This window comes from Pelophylax lessonae (genome assembly GCF_965119305.1).
Source record: "Pelophylax lessonae genome assembly, chromosome: 5".
Classification (NCBI taxonomy): domain Eukaryota; kingdom Metazoa; phylum Chordata; class Amphibia; order Anura; family Ranidae; genus Pelophylax; species Pelophylax lessonae.
This window is the reverse complement of record NC_138772.1, coordinates 40,983,704-41,010,668: the sequence shown is the minus strand read 5'-3', so window position 1 is coordinate 41,010,668 and position 26,965 is coordinate 40,983,704. Positions and strand designations below refer to the sequence as shown.

At 44.5% G+C, this 26,965-nt stretch overlaps 1 protein-coding gene across 1 annotated transcript in view; it reads right to left on the bottom strand.

Moving 5' to 3' along the window:
- Nucleotides 1-11,680, bottom strand: part of THSD7A (thrombospondin type 1 domain containing 7A) — a 518,460-nt gene extending 506,780 nt beyond the window's left edge. Inside the window, exon 1 of the mRNA XM_082258557.1 lies at nt 11,633-11,680. The gene's annotated coding sequence lies outside the window, so the exon portion shown is untranslated. The remainder of the gene's footprint in view (nt 1-11,632) is intronic.
- Nucleotides 11,681-26,965: the final 15,285 nt, after the last annotated feature.

Sequence of the window (26,965 nt, the reverse complement as noted above, 5' to 3'; positions counted from 1 at the left end):
CTCTTGTATGTCCACCTGCTACTCTGTCATCTGCTACCATACATGATTGCTAAACCTATCTGCATCCCATCTGCTACTATCTTACTTTCAAGAACATTTCCTTTCAAGTGTCTGTCATCTACCATCTCTACCCAACCTGTCTCTCCAGCCTATCATCACTGTGTTACTATATACATAAGTCACTCTAGGAAACATCTTATTGAGTGTGTGTATTTACTGGCTGAATTGAGATCCTCCACACATGATGAGTCATTGAGAGTTGGGAATGGTGTCTCAGCGTTTCTCTTACATGACTACTGAAGTGGAATATTTCTGCAGCTGAAAATCCACATCATACATAAAACGCAGGAGCGTTACAATACTGCACAAATCTGGCCTTTATGGAAGAGTGGCAAGAAGAAAGCCATTTCTTAAAGATATCCATAAAAAGTGTCATTTAAAGTTTGCCACAAGCCACCTGGGAGACATGTGAAACATGTGGAAGAAGGTGCTCTGGTCAGATGAAACCAAAATCGAACTTTTTGGCAACAATGCAAAACGTTATGTTTGGCATAAAAGCAACACAGCTCATCACCCTGAACACACCATCCCCACTGTCAAACATGGTGGTGGCAGCATCATGGTTTGGGCCAGCTTTTCTTCAGCAGGGACAGGGAAGATGGTTAAAATTGATGGGAAGATGGATGGAGCCAAATACAGGACCATTCTGGAAGAAAACCTGATGGAGTCTGCAAAAGACCTGAGACTGGGACGGAGATTTGTCTTCCAACAAGACAATGATCCAAAACATAAAGCAAAATCTACAATGGAATGGTTCACAAAATAAACATATCCAGGTGTTAGAATGGCCAAGTCAAAGTCCAGACCTGAATCCAATCAAGAATCTGTGGAAAGAATTGAAAACTGCTGTTCACAAACGCTCTCCATCCAACCTCACTGAGCTCGAGCTGTTTTGCAAGGAGGAATGGGCAAAAATTTCAGTCTCTCGATGTGCAAAACTGATAGAGACATACCCCAAGCGACTTACAGCTGTAATCGCAGCAAAAGGTGGCGCTACAAAGTATTAACTTAAGGGGGCTGAAAAAACAAAGCAAAATCTACAATGGAATGGTTCACAAATAAACATATCCAGGTGTTAGAATGGCCAAGTCAACGTCCAGACCTGAATCCAATCGAGAATCTGTGGAAAGAACTGAAAACTGCTGGGCAGCACAGTGGTGTAGTGGTTAGCACTTTCACCTAGCAGCAAGAGGGTTGTTGGTTCGAATCCCAACCACAACACTACCTGCCTGGAGTTTGCATGTTCTCCCTGTGCCTGCGTGGGTTTCCTCCGGGTACTCCGGTTTCCTCCCACACTCCAAAGACATGCTGGTAGGTTAATTGGATCCTGTATAAAAAAAAAAATTGGCCCTACTGTGTATGTATGTGAGTTAGGGACATTAGATTGTAAGCTCCTTGAGGGCAGGGACTGATGTGAATGTACAATGTATATGTAAAGCACTGCGTAAATTGACAGTGCTATATAAGTACCTGAAATAATAATAATGTTCACAAACGCTCTCCATCCAACCTCACTGAGCTCAAGCTGTTTTGCAAGGAGGAATGGGCAAAGATTTCAGTCTCTCGATGTGCAAAACTGATAGAGACATACCCCAAGCGACTTACAGCTGTAATTGCAGCAAAAGGTGGCGCTACAAAGTATTAACTTAAGGGGGCTGAATAATTTTGCACGCCCAATTTTTTAGTTTTTTATTTGTTAAAAAAGTTTGAAATATCCAATAAATTTCGTTCCACTTCATGATTGTGTCCCACTTGTTGTTGATTCACAAAAAATTACAGTTTTATATCTTTATGTTTGAAGCCTGAAATGTGGCAAAAGGTCGCAAAGTTCAAGGGGGCCGAATACTTTCGCAAGGCACTGTATATATACATACACACAGTATCTCACAAAAGTGAATACACCCCTCACATTTCTTCAAATATTTTATTATATTTTTCATGTGACAACACTGAAGAAATGACACTTTGCTACAATGTAAAGTAGTGAGTGTACAGCTTGTAAACCTGTTTACCTGTAGACCGGTTAGTTTAACTTCTATAGTCGGGAAGATATTGGAGAGTTTAATAAAAGACCTCATAGATGAGTTCTCGCTGGAAAAAAATATTTTAAGCAACAGACAGCATGGATTTATGAAAGACAGAAGTTGTCAGACAAACCTGATTTCCTATTATGAGGAGGTACAGTATCTCACAAAAGTGAGTACACCCCTCACATTTCTGCAAATATTTTATTATATTTTTCACGTGACAACACTGAAGAAATGACACTTCGCTACAATGTAAAGTCGTGAGTGTACAGCTTGTATAACAGTGTAAAATTGCTGTCCCCTCAAAATAACTCAACACACAGCCATTCATGTCTAAACCGCTGGCAACAAAAGTGAGTACAACCCCAAGTTAAAATGTCCAAATTGGGCCCAATTAGCCATTTTCCCCCCCCTGTGTCATGTGACTCGTTAGTGTTACAAGGTCTCAGGTGTGCATGGGGGCAGGTGTGTTACATTTGGTGTTATCACTCTCACTGTCTCATACTGGGCACTGGAAGTTCAACATGACATCTCATGGCAAAGAACTCTCTGAGGATCTGAAAAAAAGAATTGTTGCTCTACATAAAGATATCCTAGGCTCTAAGAAGATTGCCAAGACCCTGAAACTGAGCTGCAGCACAGTGGCCAAGACCATACAGCGGTTTAACAGGACAGGTTTCACTCAGAACAGGCCTTGCTATGGTCGATCAAAGAAGTTGAGTGCATGTGCTCAGCGTCATATCCAGAGGTTGTCCTTTGGGAAATAGACAAATGAGTGCTGCCAGCATTGCTGCAGAGGTTGAAGGGGTAGGAGATCAGCCTGTCAGTGCTCAGACCATACACCGCACACTGCATCAAAATGGTCTGCATGGCTGTCGTCCCAGAAGGAAGCCTCTTCTAAAGATGATGCACAAACAGTTTGCTGAAGACAAGCAGACTAAGGACATGGAGGACTCGAGGACATACAATGCGATTAGAGGAGAAGCGTTTTAACCTCAGGCAATGTGGGGGGTTCTTTACTGTTAGGGCTACAAGATTGTGGAATTGTCTACCACAAGAGGTGGTTTCTGCGGGTAGTATGGTGACTTTCAAAAGACTCTTAGACTTGCATCTCAAGGATCAGGAGATTAAAGGCTATGTTAGATGATTACAGTCACACACACCTACACAGGTTGAACTGGATGGACTATTGTCTTTATTCAACCTCACCTACTATGTAACTATGTAACTATGTAACTAGAACCATGTCCTGTGGTCTGATGAGACCAAGATAAACGTATTTGGCTCAGATGGTGTCAAGCGTGTGTGGCGGTAACCAGGTGAGGAGTACAAAGACAAGTGTGTCTGGTGGGAGTGTCATGGTCTGGGGCTGCATGAGTGCTGCCAGCACTGGGGAGCTACAGCTCATTGAGGGAACGATGAATGCCAACATGTACTGTGACATACTGAAGCAGAGCATGATCCCCTCCCTTCGGAGACTGGGCTGCAGGGCAGTATTCCAACATGATAACGACCCCAAACACACCTCCAAGACAACCACTGCCTTGCTAAAGAAGCTGAGGATAAGGTGATGGACTGGCCAAGCATGTATCCAGACCTAAACCCTATTCAGCATCTGTGGGGCATCCTCAAACAGAAGGTGGAGGAGCGCAAGGTCTCTAACATCCACCAGCTCCGTGATGTCATCATGGAGGAGTGGAAGAGGACTCCAGTGGCAACCTGTGAAGCTCTGGTGAACTCCATGCCCAAGAGGGTTAAGGCAGTGCTGGAAAATAATGGTGGCCACACAAAATATTGACACTTTGGGCCCAATTTGGACATTTCCACTTAGACATTACTGGTTGTGTGTTGAGTTATTTTGAGGGGACAGCAAATTTACACTGTTATACAAGCTGTACACTCACTGCTTTACATTGTAGCAAAGTGTCATTTCTTCAGTGTTGTCACATGAAAAGATAGAATAAAATATTTAAAAAAATGTGAGGGGTGTACTCACTTTTGTGAGATACTGTATATATAATATTTGGGGGTTATTAGTAGTTTTCTAGCAAAAAATACAAATTTAAACTTGTAAACAAAAAGTGCCAGAAAAAGCCCAGTCGCCAAGTGGTTTCCATCCCTGACCTGATAGATGCTGGCATTGCACACTAAGCTGTACACACGCGGCTCGGTGGCCATTTGCAAAAAAAAAATCATTGCTGACATTTTTTTAATGCGAAGAGATTCACTGAGTCATTCCTTTTTTCCATTTTTTTTTGTAAATTTGAGTTTAATTCCACTTTAGGATCAGTGGTGATCGAAGAATTAAAAAAAAAAAAAAAAATGTATTAAATTCAAATGCAAAACAAACAAAATAACATTGTAAGCACATTTTTTTCATAGTCTTTATGGCCAAGTTTGTTATCCTGCATTTGTTACATAAATATCAGACAGACCTTTTCAGCATAGTACAGATTGGAGTTAGCCAATGGCAGTGGAGCAGTGGATGGGAGACGAGGATGTGACAGGTAAAGGTAATTAGTTGGTGGGGGTGGGGTGAGATTTGCAATCATGTGACAATAGCCATAAAAAATACTGATAATAACACTGCTGTACATAAATGGATCATTAATTAGAATGATTCAATGATTTACAGAGGTAGGACAGGTAAGACAAAGACAGCACTACAGATGACAGGTGGACTGAGAATACATTTATTCAGAATGACTGCACAGTTTGTGTCCCCGAAGAACTTCAAAGAATCTCAAGCATGGCTGAATCCCTGCAACATCATCCGTAAATATGACATCTCTGACAAAAATTGAAATATCTTAACCAGCTCAGCTCTCACACCTCTACACCCCCTAAGAACCAGAGAAATTCTTACATTTTAGCTATTGGCCTGTTTATTCTGCAATCACTTTTTTTTAATTGCCAGGGATATCAAAGTAATATACAATTTTATTTATATTTCCTGTCTAAACAATGTTTATAAACGTTGTATCTCTCTACGTCCTGTTTGAACAACTTTTGTAATCAATGGGGGAGATTTACTAAAACTGGAGCACTCAGAATCTGGTGCAGCTGTGCATGGTAACCAATCAGCTTCAAACTTCAGCTTGTTCAATTCAGCTTTGGCAATAAAACCTGGAAGATGATTGCATTCTATACAGAGCTGCACAAGATCTCTCTATCTCTCTCTCTCTCTCCCCCCTCTCTCTCCCCTCTCTCTCTCCCCTCTCTCTCTCTCTCCTCTCTCCTCTCTCTCTCTTCTCTCTCTCTTCCCTCTCTCTCTTTTCTCTCTTCTCTCTCTTCTCTCTCTCTTCTCTCTCTCTCTCTTCTCTCTCTCTCTCCCCTCTCTCTCTTCTCTCTCTCTCCCCTCTCTCTCTCTCTCTCTCCTCTCTTTCTCCTCTCTTCTTCTCTCTTCTTCTCTCTCTCTCCTCTCTTCTTCTCTCTTCCTCTCTCTCTCTCCTCTCTTCTTCTCTCTTCCTCTCTCTCTCTCCTCTCTTCTTCTCTCTTCTTCTCTCTCTCTCCTCTCTTCTCTCTCTCTCCTCTCTTCTTCTCTCTTCTTCTCTCCTCTCTTTTCACCCAGACATAAAGAGTGCCCCCTTGTCCTCTGTGATGACCTTAAAGTGAATTACTCAACATCAAGTTCACTATATGGACCCCTTATGTATACATGTTTATCATATCCCCCCTTAATCTCCTCTTCTCAAGAGAGAGTAAATTCAGTTCCTCTAATCTTTCCTCATAGCCGAGCTCCTCCATGACTCTTATCAGTTTGGTTTCACTTCACTGCACTTTCTCCAGTTCCCTGATATCCTTTTTGAGAACTGGTGCCCAAAACTGAACTGCATATTCCAGATGAGGTCTTACTAATGATTTAAAACAATGTGGGTTTGTGGCGCGCTTCAGAAGTGAAATGTTAAAATATTAGATGATGTGATAGATATTTAAATTATTAAATACTTACTAATGATTTGTATGGAGGCAGAATTATATCTCCCTCTCTGGAGTCCATACCTCTCTTACTGCAAGAAAGGACTTTGCTCGCTTTGGAAACAGCAGCTTGGCATTGCATGCTATTATTAAGCTTATGATCTACCAAACCCCCAGATTCTTCTCCATCATTGATTCTCCCAGTTACACTCCCTCTAGTATGTACAACCCAATTCCAAAAAAGTTGGGACACTGTACAAATTGTGAGTAAAAAAGGAATGGACTAATTTACAAATCTCATAAACTTATTTTATTCACAATATAATATAGATAACATATCAAATGTTGAAAGTGAGACATTTTGAAATGTCATGCCAAATATTGGCTCATTTTGGATTTCATGAGAGCTACACATTCCAAAAAAGTTGGGACAGTTAGCAATATGAGGCTGGAAAAGTTAAATGTACATATAAGGAACAGCTGGAGGACCAATTTGCAACTTATTAGGTCAATTGGCAACATGATTGGGTATAAAAAGAGCCTCTCAGAGTGGCAGTGTCTCTCAGAAGTCAAGATGGGCAGAGGATCACCAATTCCCCCAATGCTGCGGCGATAAATAGTGGAGCCATATCAGAAAGGAGTTTCTCAGAGAAAAATTGCAAAGAGTTTGAAGTTATCATCATCTACAGTGCATAATATCATCCTAAGATTCAGAGAATCTGGAATAATCTCTGTGCGTAAGGGTCAAGGCCGGAAAACCATACTGGATGGCGGTGATCTTCGGGCCCTTAGACGGCACTGCATCACATACAGGAATGCTACTGTAATGGAAATTACATCATGGGCTCAGGAATACTTCCAGAAAACATTGTCGGTGAACACAATCCACCGCGCCATTCCCGGCTAAAACTCTATAGGCCAAAAAAGAAGCCATATCTAAACATGATCCAGAAGCGCAGGCGTTTTCTCTGGGCCAAGGCTTATTTAAAATGGACTGTGGCAAAGTGGAAAACTGTTCTGTGGTCAGACGAATCAAAATTTTACGTTCTTTTTGGAAAACTGGGACACCGTGTCATCCGGACTAAAGAGGACAAGGACAACCCAAGTTGTTCTCAGCGCTCAGTTCAGAAGTCTGCATCTCTGATGGTATGGGGTTGCATGAGTGCGTGTGGCATGGGCAGCTTACACATCTGGAAAGGCACCATCAATGCTGAAAGGTATATCCAAGTTCTAGAACAACATATAATCCCATCCAGACGTCGTCTCTTTCAGGGAAGACCTTGCATTTTCCAACATGACAATGCCAGACCACATACTGCATCAATTACAACATCATGGCTGCGTAGAAGAAGGATCCGGGTACTGAAATGGCCAGCCTGCACTCCAGATCTTTCACCCATAGAAAATATTTGGTGCATCATAAAGAGTAAGATGCCACAAAGAAGACCTAAGACAGTTGAGCAACTAGAAGCCTGTATTAGACAAGAATGGGACAACATTCCTATTCCTAAACTTGGGCAACTTGTCTCCTCAGTCCCCAGACATTTGCAGACTGTTATAAAAAGAAGAGGGGAGGCCACACAGTGGTAAACATGGCCTTGTCCCAACTTTTTTGAGATGTGTTGATGCCATGAAATTTAAAATAATTTTATTTTTCCCTTAAAATTATACATTTTCTCAGTTTAAACATTTGATATGTCATCTATGTTGTATTCTTAATAAAATATTGAAATTTGAAACTTCCACATCATTGCATTCTGATTTTATTCACAATTTGTACAGTGTTCCAACTTTTTTGGAATCGGGTTTGTATGATGCATGAGAGCGCTGACCAGAGTGTTCTGGTGGGTGGGTGGTCCTCTTGTCAGAACAGCAGGGGAGATTGCCGTACTAACATTGAGTTGTTAGTACAGCGACTCTGACCTGAGGTGTTAGGTTTTTTTTTTGTTCAGCCCGTGGGGTTGAACGAAAAAAAAAAAAAAAAACCTAGCAGTATATACAAGGCATTGGGCCACGTTCACACTTGTGTGATGTTTCCTGAATGTGTAAAAAAAAGTGCACAGATAACGGGCGTAAAAAGCACTGCAAATGCGCAAAGCGCTTGTGGTGGTGCCATTGATTGTAAATGGCACTCCAAATGCAACTAGCAGACCTGCGTTTTGTCATGTGGCAAAATTGCATGCCTTAATAGGTTCTAGAACTTCTATGATGTGTTTGTCACACATATGGCAGCCAGTGGCGGCTGGTGCAGGATAATTTGGCCAGCAAATCCACCACCACCACCACCCTCCACCCTATCTGGGCCAGCCGGCAGTCAAATACACCCCCCCCTCGGGACGGACGGACAGAGGGCTGGTCAGCTGGACAGCCACCATCCTAACCTCCTCCTTCCCCGAGTGGCTGTGAGTCTCCTCCGGTCATGGGTCTCCTCCCTCTTCCTGGCCAATGGCCAGCAAAATTGCTTCTCTTTCCAGACAATCGGGAAAGGGGACTCACGACCCGCTCCCTCATTGGCTGGAAAGAGAGTCAGTGTGACAATAGCGAATATTCATTCGCTATTGTCACACAACTGGGTGGGCTCAGGGAGCAGGGGCAGTTATGCTGAGGGGAAAGGAAAGATTTTGATCAGGGCTTCCCAAACATTTTTGGGCCGAGACTCACTTCTGAATACAGTTACTTTTCGGGACCCAATTGCTTGTAGTTGAATTTTGTAAAGCGCTACAGAATTTGTTGGCACAATATAAATGCAAATAATAATAATAATAATAACAATGCATATTTTAAAGGGAGGGGGATGTTAAATTAACCTCCCTGGCGGTATGATTCTGTCAGGAATTCTGTTCCAAAAGCGGTACAATTCTTTTCATGGAAATTTGGCGTTATGTATTATAGGCCTACAATTCTTAGTAATTACTGACTTAAACCTGACCAAAACAAGACTCTAGTAGACATCCCAGATGTGATAAATTTGAAACACAAACAAGTGAATTATAATTGAATCAATAATATTATTTTATTATTTAATATATAATATATATAATAAAATTATATTATTGATTAGATTATAATTAATGCGCTATATATTATATATATATATGTGTGTATATAGATATATATATATATATATATATATATATATATATATATATATATATATATATGTGTGTGTGTGTATATATATATATATATATATATATATATATATATATAAAACGCATGAATTATAATCGAATCAATAATATAATTTTATATATATATATATATATATATGTGTGTGTGTGTATATAGGTATATATATATATATATACATATATATATGTATATATATATATATATATATTTGCATATATATATATATATATATATATATATATATGCATATATATATATATATATATATATATATATATATATATATGCATATATATAATATAAAATGTGTTATGTGTTTTGTGCAACGTTTTTTTTTTTTTTTTTTTTTTGAATTTCCCTCCCTAGTTCCGCTCCCATGCAGCATTGCTGCTGCAGGGAACGGAACTAGGAAGTCCTCCTACCGACAGACGAGCGGCGGAGATCTCGCTGGCGGTCACAGCAATGAGAGCTCATCGCTGGATCGCCAGGATCAGGTAAGAGAAGCTCCGCTGCGCTGTCTGCACGCTCTGCCATTCACCCCGAGCGTGACTCGGGGATACCGCTAATAGCAGAAAATTCCTACCCCGAGTCACGCTCGGGTTTACCGCTAAGGCGGTTAAAAATATCAATTAACTACTTTTCAATTCATTAGTGAATACACTTGTCAGATGTTCTAAGTGAGGGGTCAGAAACCTGTGGCATGTGTGCAGGGCCGGTGCTTCCACTAGGCAAACTAGGCAGCCGCCTAGGGCGCATTGCCACCTAGGGGCGCAGCCAGGAGTCGGCAATCTCTCTCCATCATGAATGATTATTGTGAGCTGAGGGGAGAGGTGGCGGTAGGGGAGGAAGAAGGGACAGAGAAAGATGCCAGGTGTCTTGGGCAGTTCCCTGGGTGTTACATGGAGCATACCTGGTATGAAAGGGAATCGGGGTCACCAGGTGTGCCATGGGGAATCAGAGTCACCAGGTGTGACATGGAGGATAGGGGTCACTGGGTGTGCCATGAGGAATTGGGGTCCCTGGGTGTGCCATGGGGGATTGGGGTCCCCAAGTATGACACGGAGGAACATCGAGGTTCCCAGGTGTGACATGGAGGAACATCAGGGTCCCCAACTGTGACATCGAAAAACATCAGGGTTTGACAGAGGAACATTGGGGTCACTGAGTATGACAGCATGACATGGAGGAACACGGGGGTCCCTGGGTGTGACATGGAGAAACATCAGGGTCAGTGGGTATGACAGCATGACATGGAGGAATATTGGGGTCCAAGGGTGTGACATGGAAAAACATCAAAGTCTCTGGGTGTGACACGGAGGAATATGGGGGTCACTGGGTATGACATAGAGGAGTATTTAACCCCTTCCCTTTTTTTTTTTTTTGGGGGGGGGGCAAGTAGCTGGTCTTGCCTAGGGCGTAAAATAGTCTAGCACCGGCCCTGCATGTGTGGCATATAAGTAATCAGACAGGATAAGGCAGGCAGAGGACAGAAATCAACCACCCCAGGACAGTGATCAGCAGGCTACATTGCACTCACCCTCCTTCCTCTCCCAGCGGTCCACAGTGAAGGTGAAGCAACTGTTTGCCCTCTCCAGGGCCCAGCACACCTCACCCAGAGTCTCCATGATGAGGAGCTCTATGCTGGTCTTGGTGTCCTGGCTCTTCTCCTTCAGATCCTCTACTGGGGTCACAGAAGCTGCCATGAACTTCTGACACCGCCGGGACACCTGGTCCTCCTATGACACCGAGGCTGCCGTCTCTGCCCGCTATAGCTGAGAGAATCCTGCCGCCAGCCTAGCCACCACCGCTGCCGCCAGCAGGACCGAGGCACTGGCTCTGCACCCCATGAACATATCCTACAACCTACATAACAGCCCACATACCTACTCACTGATGCAAGTATCCTCCTCGTGGGAAATGCAGACCAGCCTCCGTAAACTGCATGGGCGGGGTCCTGAATCCATCGCGATTTGACTGCTCTGGCTCTCTAATTTGCGCGGGCTCGCACAGCACAATTTGAGTGGACCCGCTCTCAGTGATTTCCAGCTCAGCGCGACCCACTCAAACGCAGCCCGTGACCCACAGTTTGGGAACTCCTGATATAGATGATGCTGCACGTCCTAAGTAAGCTATTTTAGCACAGGAGAGCAGCCTGTATAACTGTGCAAGACTGAAGGAAATGCTGGCTGGGGTTCAGCTTTCCAATATTCCAACCCCCCCCCCCCCCCCCCGATTATTTAACATTAATTGTAAGGCTGTCTGGAGTTCTTATTTCATTTCCCATGAGCCCCTTATAGGCCCATTACACACTGCACACACGGCATTCATTTGTCATATTGCAAAGCGTCCTGTTAAATTGCAAATATAATATCTCCCATCCAGATAAGCCGGCTTGGCTGCTCATCTCCATTGCAATCATATTTGTAGTTGATGACAATGAGGCTGCAAGGACGTCAGATGTAATGATGTAGAAAAAGCTGAACATGAACGCTCACCATCATCAGCCTCGCAGGAATCTGGACCGCGTTTCTGCTGGAAGTGGCCAAAATCTGCGGGAACAGATGTAGACATCTTTCAGGAATGTTACAAAACTAACACATGGAAACAAACAAAATACAAAGAACAGAATCAAAGCTGAACTCCGGGCACAAGAGCTTACAATTCAAATATATTCCTCTATAGGATATTATTCTGCTTTGTGTGCAACTAACTGACATTCCATACTTAGATATTACCTTGTAAAAATAGTAGTGACTGGGCTGGTGAATGGAGGGGGCAAACTGGGCCCCCACATTCCTAAGGGCCCCCAGGAACTTTCCTACCCCTTTCCACAGCCCCCCCCCCCCCATACCTGTGGAGCTGCACCATCTGTATCTGCCATAGATGATCTGGAGTGTTAATTCTGGAAGCAGGGCTGCCATTAGAAATTACGGGGCCCCGTACAGCCTACCTGGCAGGTCCCCCGAATATATCAATATAATATTTTCAATAAAAATACACTGAAATTATTATTTAACGGACACAAACCTAACAGAAAGCCCTTTTTTAATTGTTTTTTTTTTTTTTTTTTTTTTACATTTTCTTTTACATTAAAAAAATATATAATTTTTTTTTTTTAAATGTTAAAATTTTTGTTAATTTCAGTTTACAATTTTTTTAAATGATTTGTTAACAATGTTTAATTATTATTTTTTATTTTACAATCTGTCATATTTCTACAGGACAGGGAAGCCTGTGGCACAGTGAAAGGGGGGCACACGGGGGGGAATCAAGTGCAGGCAGAACAGGGAGGCGGATCGGTGTTGGAGAAGCAATTACAGGAATGATGCCCTGTGTCTGTGTCTCTCCCTGCAGTAGCTGAAAGCTGGCAAAAGGGGGAGAAACTGACTTTCAGCTGCTGCTGAGAGCTTCCTTCTGTAATTGCCCCTCTGCCTGACTGCATGATGCTGTTGGGGCCCCTCTGTGTGCCTGGGCCCCCTACAGGAGGACTGGTGGTCCCCCCCCCCTATCAGCGGCCCTGGCTGGAAGATAACAGGACACAGAATACAGCCCACCGCCTGATTGTGAAGAATGTAGGGGAGGTTTACTAAAACTGGAGAGTGCAAAATCTGGTGCAGCTGTGCATAGAAACCAATCAGCTTCCAGGTTTAAGTGCCAGTTCACACTTTTGCGATGTCAGACATCGCATGTGATTCGCACCGCACTGCTGTACGGATCACACGCGATGTCTGTGCGATGCGAATTTGGCTGAATTTGCATTGCATTCTGAACAAAATTGCGCAGGACCCTGTTTTTTGTCTGCACCAGAATCGGATTGCATGGGTGTTCACACTCAACATAGCTCTGTTGGGGATTGGTCAGGGCCCTCATGAATACTCCAGCACTCCCTGAGTCACTCACCCTGACCCAGATAAAACAACACGGGCTTGGCTGCAAGTCAAGCCTGAAACATTTTCCTACACTAAATATTCTAGCACACTAGAGGGTGCTACACTCAATTGGATTGAGATTGAGAGAATTTGGAGACCAAGTCAACACCTCTAACTTGTTGGGTTCCTCAAACCAATCTTGAATTCATCAGACCAGGCCACCTTGTTCTATTGCTCCGTGGCGCAGTTCTGATGCTCACATGCCCATTGTGGGCTATTTTGGCTGTGGACATTATTATTATTAATATACAGGATTTATATAGCGCCAACAGTTTGTGCAGCGCTTTTCAATGTGTGGGAAGACAATACAGTTACAATACAATTAAATACAGGAGGAATTAGAGGGCCCTGCTCATTAGAGCTTACAATCTAGAAGGGAGGGTACATGGGTCAGCATGGTGTTAGAAATGATGTATATAGCCCTACAGAGAGAAAGTGCACATGGGCTTTGCTGCTTAACTGCAGACAGGAAATTATATTCAGGGAAAGGACATAGAACATACCATACATGCAGCTACAAATGTATAAACACTGCCATCTACTGGCTGAAAAAAATGTATCTCTACTAAATACTGATGTACAGTAGTTGTTACACAAAATGCAATTCTGTATTAAAACACATAGGCACCCTGACGGGTCTGTGGCTATACAGCCCCGTACACAACAAACTGGGATGCATTGTGTGTTCTGACACCTTTCTATCGGAACCAGCGGTAACCTTTTTCAGCAATTTGAGCTACAGTAGCTCCTCTATTGGATTGGACTACACGGACAGCCTTCACTCTCCTAGTGCATCATCGAGCCTTGGTTGCCCATAACCCTGTTGCTAGATTACCTTCCTTGGATCACTTTTGGTTGGTTCTGACTACTGCAGACCAGGAAAATCCCATAAGAGCTGCAGTTTTGGAGTTGCTCTGACCCAACCGTCTAGCTATTGCAATATGGTCCCTGTCAAAGTCCATAGCATAGCGATTTTTTATGTCACATGGTATTTGCGCAGCGGTTTTGCAAACGCAATTTTTTTGAAAAGATACACACCTGAACGAATTTTAATTAAAAAAAAAACACAATATATAACCCAATTTTTTGGTGAAATATAAAAGATGGAGTAAATAGATACCAAATATGTCACGCTTTAAAATTACGCAGACCTGTGCAACAGCGACAAATTACAGACATTTTATTATCCATAGGTGATGCTTTAAAAGCCTTTAGAGGTTACCACTTTAGATTTACACAGGAGGTCTGGTGCTAGAATTATTGCTCCAGATCTGATGTTCGTGATAATATCTCCCATGTGTGATGCGATCGCTGTTTACATATGTATGCGGTACAAAGCGTGAGCTTGCCTGTACATGAAAACATGGGAGACAGGGGTGCTTTAAAAAGAAAAAAAAAATTATTAATATAAATACTATATGCAGATTTTTTTTAAAAAATTTTTTACACTGTCCCTTTAACAGGTTGCCGACCACCGCACGACTTTTTACTGCGGCGGTCAGCCCCGGCCAGGCAAAGTGACGTATATATACGTCTCTAGCCTGGGAGCCAATAGCGGGCGAGCGCGCGCCCCTGAAGACGCGCTCCCGCCCCGGCTCGTTCGCGAACGAGTCCGCGCGTGTGACCGGCGGACCCGATGTCCACCGGCCACTCGCGATCGTCCGCCATAAAGGGAGAAAGGCAGGCGGCTAATGTAAACAAGCCGCCTGTCATTCTCCCCTGTGTATGAATGGTGATCATACAGTTCTACTATGTAGGACCGTTGATCACTGTTCCTACACCTCAAGCCACAGCCAATCACAGAATCACGCCCTAGGGACACACATAACCCCTCCCTCTCAAAAAAAGTTTGACATCAATGTATGCAGGAAAGCTCCCCTATCCTTGTGAGCAAGCCAGCATAGGTGAAACATGTAAAGGAAGGTTAGTTTTAGGTGGAAACATCATTGTATGCAGGAAAGCTCCCTATCCTTGTGAGCAAGCCAGCAGCGGTGAAACGCATCAAGGAAGGTTGGTTTTAGGTGGGAACATCATTGTATGCAGGGAAGTCCCCTATCCTTGTAAGCAAGCCTACATGGTGAAACGCATCAAGGAAGGTTGGTTTCGGGTGGAGACATCAATGTAGGCAAGCAGGCCCCCTATTTTTGCGAGCAACCCAGCAGCGGTGAAGCCCATCAAGGAAGGTTGGTTTTAGGTGGGAACATCATTGTGTGCAGGGAAGTCCCCTATCCTTGTGAGCAAGCCTACAGTGGCTAAACGCATCATGGAAGGTTGGTTTCGGGTGGAGACATCAATGTATGCAGAAAGCCCCATATCCTTGTGAGCAAGCCTGCAGTGGTGAAACACATCAAGGATGGTTGGTTTTGGGTGGTGACATCAATGTACAGTATGCAGGAAAGTCCCCTATCCTTGTGAGCAAGCCAGCAGTGGTGAAACATGTAAAGGAAGGTTAGTTTCGGGGTGGAAACATCAATCTATGCAGGAAAGCTCCCTATTCTTGTGAGCAAGCCAGCAGTGGTGAAACGCGTCGAGAAAGGTTGATTCTAGGTGGGAACCTCAATGTATGCAGGGAAGTCCCTAGCCTTGTAAACAAGCCTACAGTGGCAAAAATCGTCAATTAAGGATGGTTTCGGCTGGAGACATCAATGTATGCAGTCTTTTTTTTACAAATCAATCATAGAAAAAAGAGCCACGTTTTAGAGTGCCGCTTATATTTTTTTATACTTTTGGCTGATTATCCCGAGAATTAATTATCCCGGTGTGTATAGCAACAGCTGGCATACGGTTTATCATATTTTAAAAAATCTGTATAGAGACAGTATGATTCATACCCTCCATGTCGATGATTTCCCGGTATTCAGAGCCTGCTTTTTGATCACACAGAAAAGATGCCAATTAATAAGGATGTGATACTTAAATGCAGAATTAAAGCTGAAACCACAGGGATGAATAGGGATGAATCGGCAGGAACCCCTCTGCTCTCCTGCAGTGATAGAATACAATTATCCTCATAACAGAGCTGCTGGAATTCTTCATGTACATTCTCTCCCCTTCCTTCACTCTCACCACCATCTATTGTCCATGAGAGGATGCCATGGAGAACTGTAAAGTTTTTTTTTTTTTCTGAGGAATTTATTTAGGATAGCGATGCGAAAATCAGGGCTTGCCAAGCAATTTCTGGTATTTTTTTTCTAGAAAATTACTTAAAACCCCAAAACATTATATATATATATATATATACAGTATATATATAAAATTATATATATATAATGCAACGATAGGCATTTTATGCTCTAGGGTCTCTGCTAGTGTTGAGCGAACACGGACTGTATTATTCGTGTTCGTACCGAATAATTGGATTTTTTTTACCCGAACACGGACACGGACACTTTACTGTATGTTCGGGTAAAAATCCGTGTTCGGTCGTTTTATTTCCGGGTTTTGCATGCTTTGGCGCTCTTTTCATGGCGGGCTTTCAACAGCCAATCAACAATCGTTTAACTGGTGTGCCTTAAGCCATCCCAGCCATGCCTGCAAATGTCTTAGTAGCTGTGATTGGCCGTCTGAAGCATGTGACCAAGTCTTTATAAGTTCGAGGCAGCCGCCGCAGCAGCGTCATTCTGCTGCTTAGCTAAGGGACAGAGCACACATCAATGTGCTGGCTGCTGATTAGGGAAAGATAGGCAGGAAAAAACCATTTGTGTCCGGATAGAATTGAGGGACAGGTCGGAGTGTTTAGGCAGGGCGAGTTGTAGGCATTTTAGGGATAGAGTCTGCTGAATTATAGGGTCAGTGTCTTCTACAAACTACAATCGATATTGCTGTGTGGGGGGTGGGGTGAATCTGCACTCAATCCTGATCTACGATCTCTTCTCAATCCTGTTAGGGACAGAGTCTGCTGAATTTTAGGGAAACTGTGTTCTACAAACTACAATCGATATTGCTGTGTGGTGTGGGATTGGAGATAGGCAGGTGTCAGTGATCCACATCCATTTTTCTGTGTGTGAGCTGCAGTGAACACAATCTTTTTGGGCTGCAGTGAACACAATCTTTTTGGGCTGCAGTGAACACAATCTTTTTGGGGTGCAGTGAACAAAATCTTTTTGGGGTGCAGTGAACACAATCCTTTTTGGTGTGCAGTGAACACAATCTTTGTGGGGTGCAGTGAACAAAATCCTTTGTGGGGTGCAGTGAACACAATCTTTTTGGGGTGCAGTGAACAAAATCCTTTTTGGGGTGCAGTGAACAACATCCTTTTTGGGGTGCAGTGAACACAATCTTTTTGGGGTGCAGTGAACAAAATCCTTTGTGGGGTGCAGTGAACACAATCTTTTTGGGGTGCAGTGAACACAATCTTTTTGGGGTGGAGTGAACAACATCCTTTTTGGGGTGCAGTGAACAAAATCCTTTTTGGGGTGCAGTGAACAAAATCATTTTTGGGGTGCAGTGAACACAATCTTTTTGGGGTGCAGTGAACACAATCTTTGTGGGGTGCAGTGAACACAATCTTTTTGGGGTGGAGTGAACAACATCCTTTTTGGGGTGCAGTGAACAACATCCTTTTTGGGGTGCAGTGAACACAATCTTTGTGGGGTACAGTGAACAGAATCTTTGTGGGGTGCAGTGAACACAATCTTTGGGGGGTACAGTGAACACAATCTTTTTGGGGTGCAGTGAACACAATCTTTGTGGGGTGCAGTGAACACAATCTTTTTGGGGTGGAGTGAACAAAATCATTTTTGGGGTGCAGTGAACAACATCCTTTTTGGGGTGCAGTGATCAAAATCCTTTTTGGGGTGCAGTGAACACAATCTTTTTGGGGTGCAGTGAACAAAATCCTTTGTGGGGTGCAGTGAACAGAATCTTTGTGGGGTGCAGTGAACACAATCTTTGGGGGGGTACAGTGAACACAATCTTTTTGGGGTGCAGTGAACACAATCTTTGTGGGGTACAGTGAACAGAATCTTTGTGGGGTGCAGTGAACACAATCTTTGGGGGGTACAGTGAACACAATCTTTTTGGGGTGCAGTGAACACAATCTTTGGGGGGTACAGTGAACACAATCTTTTTGGGGTGCAGTGAACACAATCTTTGTGGGGTGCAGTGAACACAATCTTTGGGGGGGTACAGTGAACACAATCTTTTTGGGGTGCAGTGAACAACATCCTTTTAGGGTGCAGTGAACACAATCTTTGTGGGGTGCAGTGAACAACATCCTTTTAGGGTGCAGTGAACACAATCTTTGTGGGGTACAGTGAACAGAATCTTTGTGGGGTGCAGTGAACACAATCTTTGGGGGGTACAGTGAACACAATCTTTGTGAGGTGCAGTGAACACAATCTTTGTGGGGTGCAGTGAACACAATCATTGTGGGGTGCAGTGAACTCAATCTTTGTGGGGTACAGTGAACACAATCTCATACTTCTGAAGATTTGAGGGTGCTGCCTGTTCCATACTCCCCCTACTCCTCATCTAGCCTTTTAGGGGTACAAACAATAGTAATTGGGGCCTAGTGTGGTTGTGTACGTGTGATATACATACACTTTTTTTGGATCATATTTTCTATTCCGCTATTTAATCAAAAACCTTTGGGGATCAGTTAAATTGGGGGATAGTCTGTGTTGGTACGTGTGAGAGAGATCCACCTTTCCAAGTTGTTGGGGTTCATCTCATACTTCTGAAGGTTTGAGGGTGCTGCCTGTTCCATACTCCCCCTACTCCTAGCCTTTTAGGGGTACAAACAATAGTAATTGGGGCCTAGTGTGGTTGTGTACGTGTGATATACATACACTTTTTTTGGATCATATTTTCTATTCCGCTATTTAATCAAAAACCTTTGGGGATCAGTTAAATTGGGGGATAGTCTGTGTTGGTACGTGTGAGAGAGATCCACCTTTCCAAGTTGTTGGGGTTCATCTCATACTTCTGAAGGTTTGAGGGTGCTGCCTGTTCCATACCCCCCCTACTCCTCATCTAGCCTTTTAGGGGTACAAACAATAGTAATTGGGGCCTAGTGTGGTTGTGTACGTGTGATATACATACACTTTTTTTGGATCATATTTTCTATTCCGCTATTTAATCAAAAACCTTTGGGGATCAGTTAAATTGGGGGATAGTCTGTGTTGGTACGTGTGAGAGAGATCCACCTTTCCAAGTTGTTGGGGTTCATCTCATACTTCTGAAGGTTTGAGGGTGCTGCCTGTTCCATACTCCCCCTACTCCTCATCTAGCCTTTTAGGGGTACAAACAATAGTAATTGGGGCCCAGTGTGGTTGTGTACGTGTGATATACATACACTTTTTTTGGATCATATTTTCTATTCCGCTATTTAATCAAAAACCTTTGGGGATCAGTTAAATTGGGGGATAGTCTGTGTTGGTACGTGTGAGAGAGATCCACCTTTCCAAGTTGTTGGGGTTCATCTCATACTTCTGAAGGTTTGAGGGTGCTGCCTGTTCCATACTCCCCCTACTCCTCATCTAGCCTTTTAGGGGTACAAACAATAGTAATTGGGGCCTAGTGTGGTTGTGTACGTGTGATATACATACACTTTTTTTGGATCATATTTTCTATTCCGCTATTTAATCAAAAACCTTTGGGGATCAGTTAAATTGGGGGATAGTCTGTGTTGGTACGTGTGAGAGAGATCCACCTTTCCAAGTTGTTGGGGTTCATCTCATACTTCTGAAGGTTTGAGGGTGCTGCCTGTTCCATACCCCCCCTACTCCTCATCTAGCCTTTTAGGGGTACAAACAATAGTAATTGGGGCCTAGTGTGGTTGTGTACGTGTGATATACATACACTTTTTTTGGATCATATTTTCTATTCCGCTATTTAATCAAAAACCTTTGGGGATCAGTTAAATTGGGGGATAGTCTGTGTTGGTACGTGTGAGAGAGATCCACCTTTCCAAGTTGTTGGGGTTCATCTCATACTTCTGAAGGTTTGAGGGTGCTGCCTGTTCCATACCCCCCCTACTCCTCATCTAGCCTTTTAGGGGTACAAACAATAGTAATTGGGGCCTAGTGTGGTTGTGTACGTGTGATATACATACACTTTTTTTGGATCATATTTTCTATTCCGCTATTTAATCAAAAACCTTTGGGGATCAGTTAAATTGGGGGATAGTCTGTGTTGGTACGTGTGAGAGAGATCCACCTTTCCAAGTTGTTGGGGTTCATCTCATACTTCTGAAGGTTTGAGGGTGCTGCCTGTTCCATACCCCCCCTACTCCTCATCTAGCCTTTTAGGGGTACAAACAATAGTAATTGGGGCCTAGTGTGGTTGTGTACGTGTGATATACATACACTTTTTTTGGATCATATTTTCTATTCCGCTATTTAATCAAAAACCTTTGGGGATCAGTTAAATTGGGGGATAGTCTGTGTTGGTACGTGTGAGAGAGATCCACCTTTCCAAGTTGTTGGGGTTCATCTCATACTTCTGAAGGTTTGAGGGTGCTGCCTGTTCCATACCCCCCCTACTCCTCATCTAGCCTTTTAGGGGTACAAACAATAGTAATTGGGGCCTAGTGTGGTTGTGTACGTGTGATATACATACACTTTTTTTGGATCATATTTTCTATTCCGCTATTTAATCAAAAACCTTTGGGGATCAGTTAAATTGGGGGATAGTCTGTGTTGGTACGTGTGAGAGAGATCCACCTTTCCAAGTTGTTGGGGTTCATCTCATACTTCTGAAGGTTTGAGGGTGCTGCCTGTTCCATACTCCCCCTACTCCTCATCTAGCCTTTTAGGGGTACAAACAATAGTAATTGGGGCCCAGTGTGGTTGTGTACGTGTGATATACATACACTTTTTTTGGATCATATTTTCTATTCCGCTATTTAATTTAACTGGGCCTCCATGCGAGACCTGTGTGCCTTGTTGCGCTGTTTTGAGTACTCCACCAACATGGCCAGTGGCAATGACGCCGTTCTCAGCTTAACTATCCCACTTCTATGCCTCCTTGAAAAAACAATTCGGGCGATGATGGAAGAGGATGTGGCACAGGATGAGGAGGAGGAGGAGGATGAAGAGGTAACATTTCCAAGGCTTTCAGGGCAGTCATTCGCAAGGGGCTCCGAGGGTGGGTTCCTGCACACGCAAACGCCAGGGACGCAATTGTCCAGCAGGGGCACAGTTCTGGAGGATGAGGAGGATGAGGAGGAGGAGGAGCTGGAGGAGGAGATGGAACCATGTTCACAGCAGGGTGGCACCCAGGCCAGCTCATGGCCATCACTGGTGCGTGGCTGGGGGGATACAGAGGACACGGACGATACACCTCCCACAGAGGACAGCCTTTCGTTGCCTCTGGGCAGCCTGGCACACATGAGCGATTACATGCTGCAGTGTCTCCACAACGACCGCCGAGTTGCCCACATTCTAACTTGTGCTGATTACTGGGTGGCCACGCTGCTGGATCCCCGTTACAAGGACAACGTACCATCCTTAATTCACTCACTGGAGCGCGATCGCAAGATGCGCGAGTACAAGCGCACGCTGGTAGACGCCATGCTGCTGGCATTCCCATCTGACAGCGGGGCCACAGTGGAAGCACAAGGCAGAGGAGGAGGAGGAGGAGGTCGCCAACGCAACCAGGGCACCGCCAGCACCTCAGAAGGCAGGGTTAGCATGGCCGAAATGTGGAAAAGCTTTGTCAGCACGCCACAACAAACAGCAGCACCAGCAGCTCAGATGGAACGTCTTAGCAGGAGGCAGCATTTTACCAACATGGTGGAGCAGTATGTGTGCACACGCCTACATGTAGTGAATGACGGGTCTGCCCCCTTCAACTTCTGGGTCTCCAAATTGGGCACATGGCCTGAGCTTGCCCTTTACGCCTTGGAGGTGCTGGCGTGCCCTGCAGCCAGTGTATTATCTGAACGGGTATTTAGCACGGCTGGGGGCGTTATAACAGACAAGCGCAGCCGCCTGTCCAGAGACAATGTGGACAAGCTCACGTTCATTAAAATGAACCAGGCATGGATCCCACGGGACTTTTCCGTACCTTATGCAGAATAGCAATGGATACCGACCTTACCCACCCATTGTTCCATTTTTGCTCTTTCTCACTCTTTTGGGGTGTACCCTCATTTAAAATTTTTGAAAAGAAGCAGTGTTGGCTACCTCGTCCTCCTCCTCAGGGCCAGATTAATGTAGGGGCTATTGGAGCTGCAGCTCCAGGCCCCTACCTTTTATATAGGCCCCGGGTTGGCCATATTCACTGTTACCGCTCTTCTGTCACTTGTAAACACAGAAGTCTGGCTTCTATGCTCGCTTCCCCAGGCAGCACCCTCAGAACCTCCCCACACAGCGTGAAGGCCGGACAAGGAGGGACAGTTGGCGATGCATGGATGTGTTTATGGGCTTCAGAGACAGCATCCCATGTTGAATTAGGCATGCATGGCTGCACCCTTCCTCCTCTGGGTGCATGGCAAGGCACGGCCCTTAAGGCCCTTCAAAATCCTCAGCACCAAGCCCATGATGCTGTTAATCCGGCCCTGGTCCTCCTCCACCGCCGCTTCCACCTACACCGCCCATAGGTGTGCGCAGCCTATTGCATTAAGGTGTGCACCCCAAAGTTGAAATACACATGCATGTGTTTGCCAGCAGGGAGAGTAATGTATCGGGGCCATGTACCTGTAGGCAAGGAGAAATAGAGCAGAGCAGGTCCCAGGGAGATCTTTCCCATCTCCTCACTGGCAATGCTATGTGCCCTAGGTGATTAGGGTGTGCCCAGGCACACCCAGCACACCCTGTGCGCACGCCTATGTCACCGCCACATCCACCACCACCTCAACCTCCCTCCTACTCCATATGGGCCTCGTCCTTCAGAGATGAAGAAGAACATTGTTTTATTTTTCTGTTTTTTTTTGTTGTTTTAAGTTATTTCCCTATCCACATTTGTTTGCAGAGCACTTGCCATGCTCTTAATTACGTTTTGCTGCCATTTGCAGCACTCTAGCCCTTTCCTTTGGTGTTTTAGAGCCATTTTAGTGCCTTAAAGTTCGGGTCCCCATTGACTTCAATGGGGTTCGGTGTCCGGGAAAAGTTCGGTAAAAGTCCGGGACACGGACCCGGACTTTTTTTTAAAGTTCGGCCGAACCCGTCGAACACGGACATCTAGGTGTCCGCTCAACCCTAGTCTCTGCTAAAATATTCTGTATATATATATATATATATATATATATATACACAATATATATATATATATATATATATATATATATATATATATATATACAGTGGGTACGGAAAGTATTCAGACCCCCTTAAATTTTTCACTCTTTGTTATATTGCAGCCATTTGCTAAAATCATTTAAGTTCATTCTTCTTCCTCATGAATGTACACATAGCACCCCATACTGACAGAAAAACACAGAATTGTTGACATTGTTGCAGATTTATTAAAAAAGAAAAACTGAAATATCACATGGCCCTAAGTATTCAGACCCTTTGCTGTGAGTAGGAAAGCCACACACCTGTCTATATAAGACCTTCCAGATCACAATGCATGTCAGAGCAAATGAGAATCATGAGGTCAAAGGAACTGCCTGAAGAACTCAGAGACAGAATTGTGGCAAGGCACAGATCTGGCCAAGGTTACAAAAAGATTTCTGCTGCACTTAAGGTTCCTAAGAGCACAGTGGCCTCCATAATCCTCAAATGGAAGACGTTTGGGACGACCAGAACCCTTCCTAGAGCTGGCCGTCCGGCCAAACTGAGCTATTGGGGGAGAAGAGCCTTAGTGAGAGAGGTAAAGAAGAACCCAAAGATCACTGTGGCTGAGCTCCAGAGATGCAGTCAGGAGATGGGAGAAAGTTGTAGAAAGTCAACCATCACTGCAGCCCTCCACCAGTCGGGGCTTTATGGCAGAGTGGCCTAACGGAAGCCTCTCCTCAGTGTAAAACACATGAAAGCCCGCATGGAGTTTGCTAAAAAACACCTGAAGGACTCCAAGATGGTGAGAAATAAGATTCTCTGGTCTGATGAGACCAAAATAGAACTTTTTGGCCTTAATTCTAAGCGGTATGTGTGGAGAAAACCAGGCACTGCTCATCACCTGTCCAATACAGTCCCAACAGTGAAGCATGGTGGTGGCAGCATCATGCTGTGGGGGTATTTTTCAGCTGCAGGGACAGGACGACTGGTTGCAATCGAGGGAAAGATGAATGCGGCCAAGTACAGGGATATCCTGGACAAAACCTTCTCCAGAGTGCTCTGGACCTCAGACTGGGCCGAAGGTTTACCTTCCAACAAGACAATGACCCTAAGCACACAGCTAAAATAACGAAGGAGTGGCTTCACAACAACTCCGTGACTGTTCTTGAATGGCCCAGCCAGAGCCCTGACTTAAACCCAATTGAGCATCTCTGGAGAGACCTAAAAATGGCTGTCCACCAACGTTTACCATCCAACCTGACAGAACTGGAGAGGATCTGCAAGGAGGAATGGCAGAGGATCCCCAAATCCAGGTGTGAAAGACTTGTTGCATTTTTCCCAAAAAGACTCCTGGCTGTATTAGATCAAAAGGGGGCTTCTACTAAATACTGAGCAAAGGGTCTGAATACTTAGGACCATGTGATATTTTAGTTTTTCTTTTTTAATAAATCTGCAACAATGTCAACAATTCTGTGTTTTTCTGTCAGTATGGGGTGCTATGTGTACATTCATGAGGAAGAAGAATGAACTTAAATGATTTTAGCAAATGGCTGCAATATAACAAAGAGTGAAACATTTAAGGGGGTCTGAATACTTTCTGTACCCACTGTATATATATATATACACAGAATATTTTAGCAGAGACCCTAGAGCATAAAAAGCCAATCATTGCAATTATGTATGCCACACGGTATTTCCGCAGTGTTTTTTTCAAACACAACCCAATTTTTTGATAAAATATAAAAGATGATGTTATGCTGAGTAAATAGATACCTAACATGTCACACTTTAAAGTAGTGCGAATGGCGACAAACTATGATACTTAAACAATCTCGCCTCGCCATAGTTGAACAAAGAAGTTGGTGTTATCGCTCTCACTCTCTCATATTGGTTACTGGAAGTTCAACATGGCACCTCATGGCAAAAAACTCTCTAAGGATCTGAAAAAATGAATCGTTACTCTATATAAAGATGGCCTAGGATATAAGACGATTGCCAAGACCCTGAAACTGAGCTGCAGCATGGTGGCCTGGACCATACAGCATTTTACCAGGACAGGTTCCACTCAGAACAGGCCTCACCATAGTCGACCAAAGAAGTTGAGTGCACGTGCTCAGTGTCATATCCAGAGGTTGTCTTTGGGAAATAGACGTATGAGTGCTGCCAGCATTGCTGCAGAGGTTGAAGGGGTGGGGGGTCAGCCTGTCAGTGCTCAGACCATACGCCGCACACTGCATCAAATTGGTCTGCATGGCTGTCGTCCCAGAAGGAAGCCTCTTCTAAAGATGATGCACAAGAAAGCCCAGTTTGCTGAAGACAAGCAGACTAAGGACATGGATTACTGGAATCATGTCCTGTGGTCTGATGAGACCAAGATAATCTTATTTGGTTCAGATGGTGTCAAGCGTGTGTGGTGGCAATGGTCTGGGGCTGCATGAGTGCTGCCAGCACTGGGGAGCTACAGTTCATTGAGGGAACCATGAATGCCAACATGTACTGTGACATACTGAAGCAGAGCATGATCCCCTCCCTTCAGAGACTGGCCCACAGGGTAGTATTACAACATGATAATGACCCCAAACACACCTCCAAGACGACCACTGCCTTGCTAGAGAAGCTGAGGGTAAAGGTGATGGATTGGCCAAGCATGTCTCCAGACCTAAACCCTATTGTGCATCTGTGGGGCATCCCAAATGGTGGGATGGAATGGTGGAGGAGTGCAAGGTCTCTAACATCCACCAGCTCTGTGATGTCATCATGGAGGAGTGGAAGAGGACTTCAGTGGCAATTTATGAAGCTCTGGTGAACTCCATGCCCAAGAGGGTTAAGGCAGTTGTCAGGGAACTACCAATATCCTGGCGAATCAGCGAATCCGCGCATTGGCGCGAATGCGCATGCGCGCCCAAACACGGGCAAACGCAGTTAGGAATGTGCGTGCGCCAATGCGCACGCGCGTACGCCATGCGTAATGGCGCTTGGCGCCAAACGGCCTATTTAAAGCCAGCAGCCACAACATCTAGTTGCTGGATGATCAACAGCCTCCCGTGTTCCCTGTGCCTTGTTTACCTGCTTATCTTGCCTTCCCGTTGCCGACCCGGACTGTCTGACTTGCTTCTCCTGGCTCCTGACCCCTTGGCTTGCTCTCGGATTCCTGTTGTCTTCTCCAATACTTGACCTCTGGTTGGCTCCTGACTTCGCTCCAGTATTTCTCCCAGTCTGTTCCTGTCTGCACCTTGTAACTGCCTGGCTTGCCAAAGTGTTCCAGACCTGCTTGGGACTTCTCAACAAGTTGGTTCCTGCTTCCATCCTGGTCATCCCAACCGGCAACCCGTGCTACTTCGGGCACAGCACTCCCTGTCCCACTTCCAGGGGTACTCTGCACCTAGCCGCAAGGGGAGCCCTCTCTACACTCCGGCTTCGGATCAGGTACGTGACAGTATCATCCAGCCATGTCAGAAGCCGAGAGAGGTGCCTCCCCGCTGGAAACCCTGTGCCAGCAAGTGACAGCATTAACCCAGGCGGTGAAGAATCTTCAGGATGGGTACTTCCAACTGGAAGGTCGTTTACAGTACCTGACTACACCATCTCTGGCAGCGACTCCAAATCCACCCGCTGCAGTCTCCACCTCCGCTCCTGTAACTTCAGGACAATCAGCTCCAACTCCTATGATGATGGCTCCGCCTCCAGAACCAAGAGTACCTATACCTGAACGCTTCTTGGGGGATCGCCGCAAGTT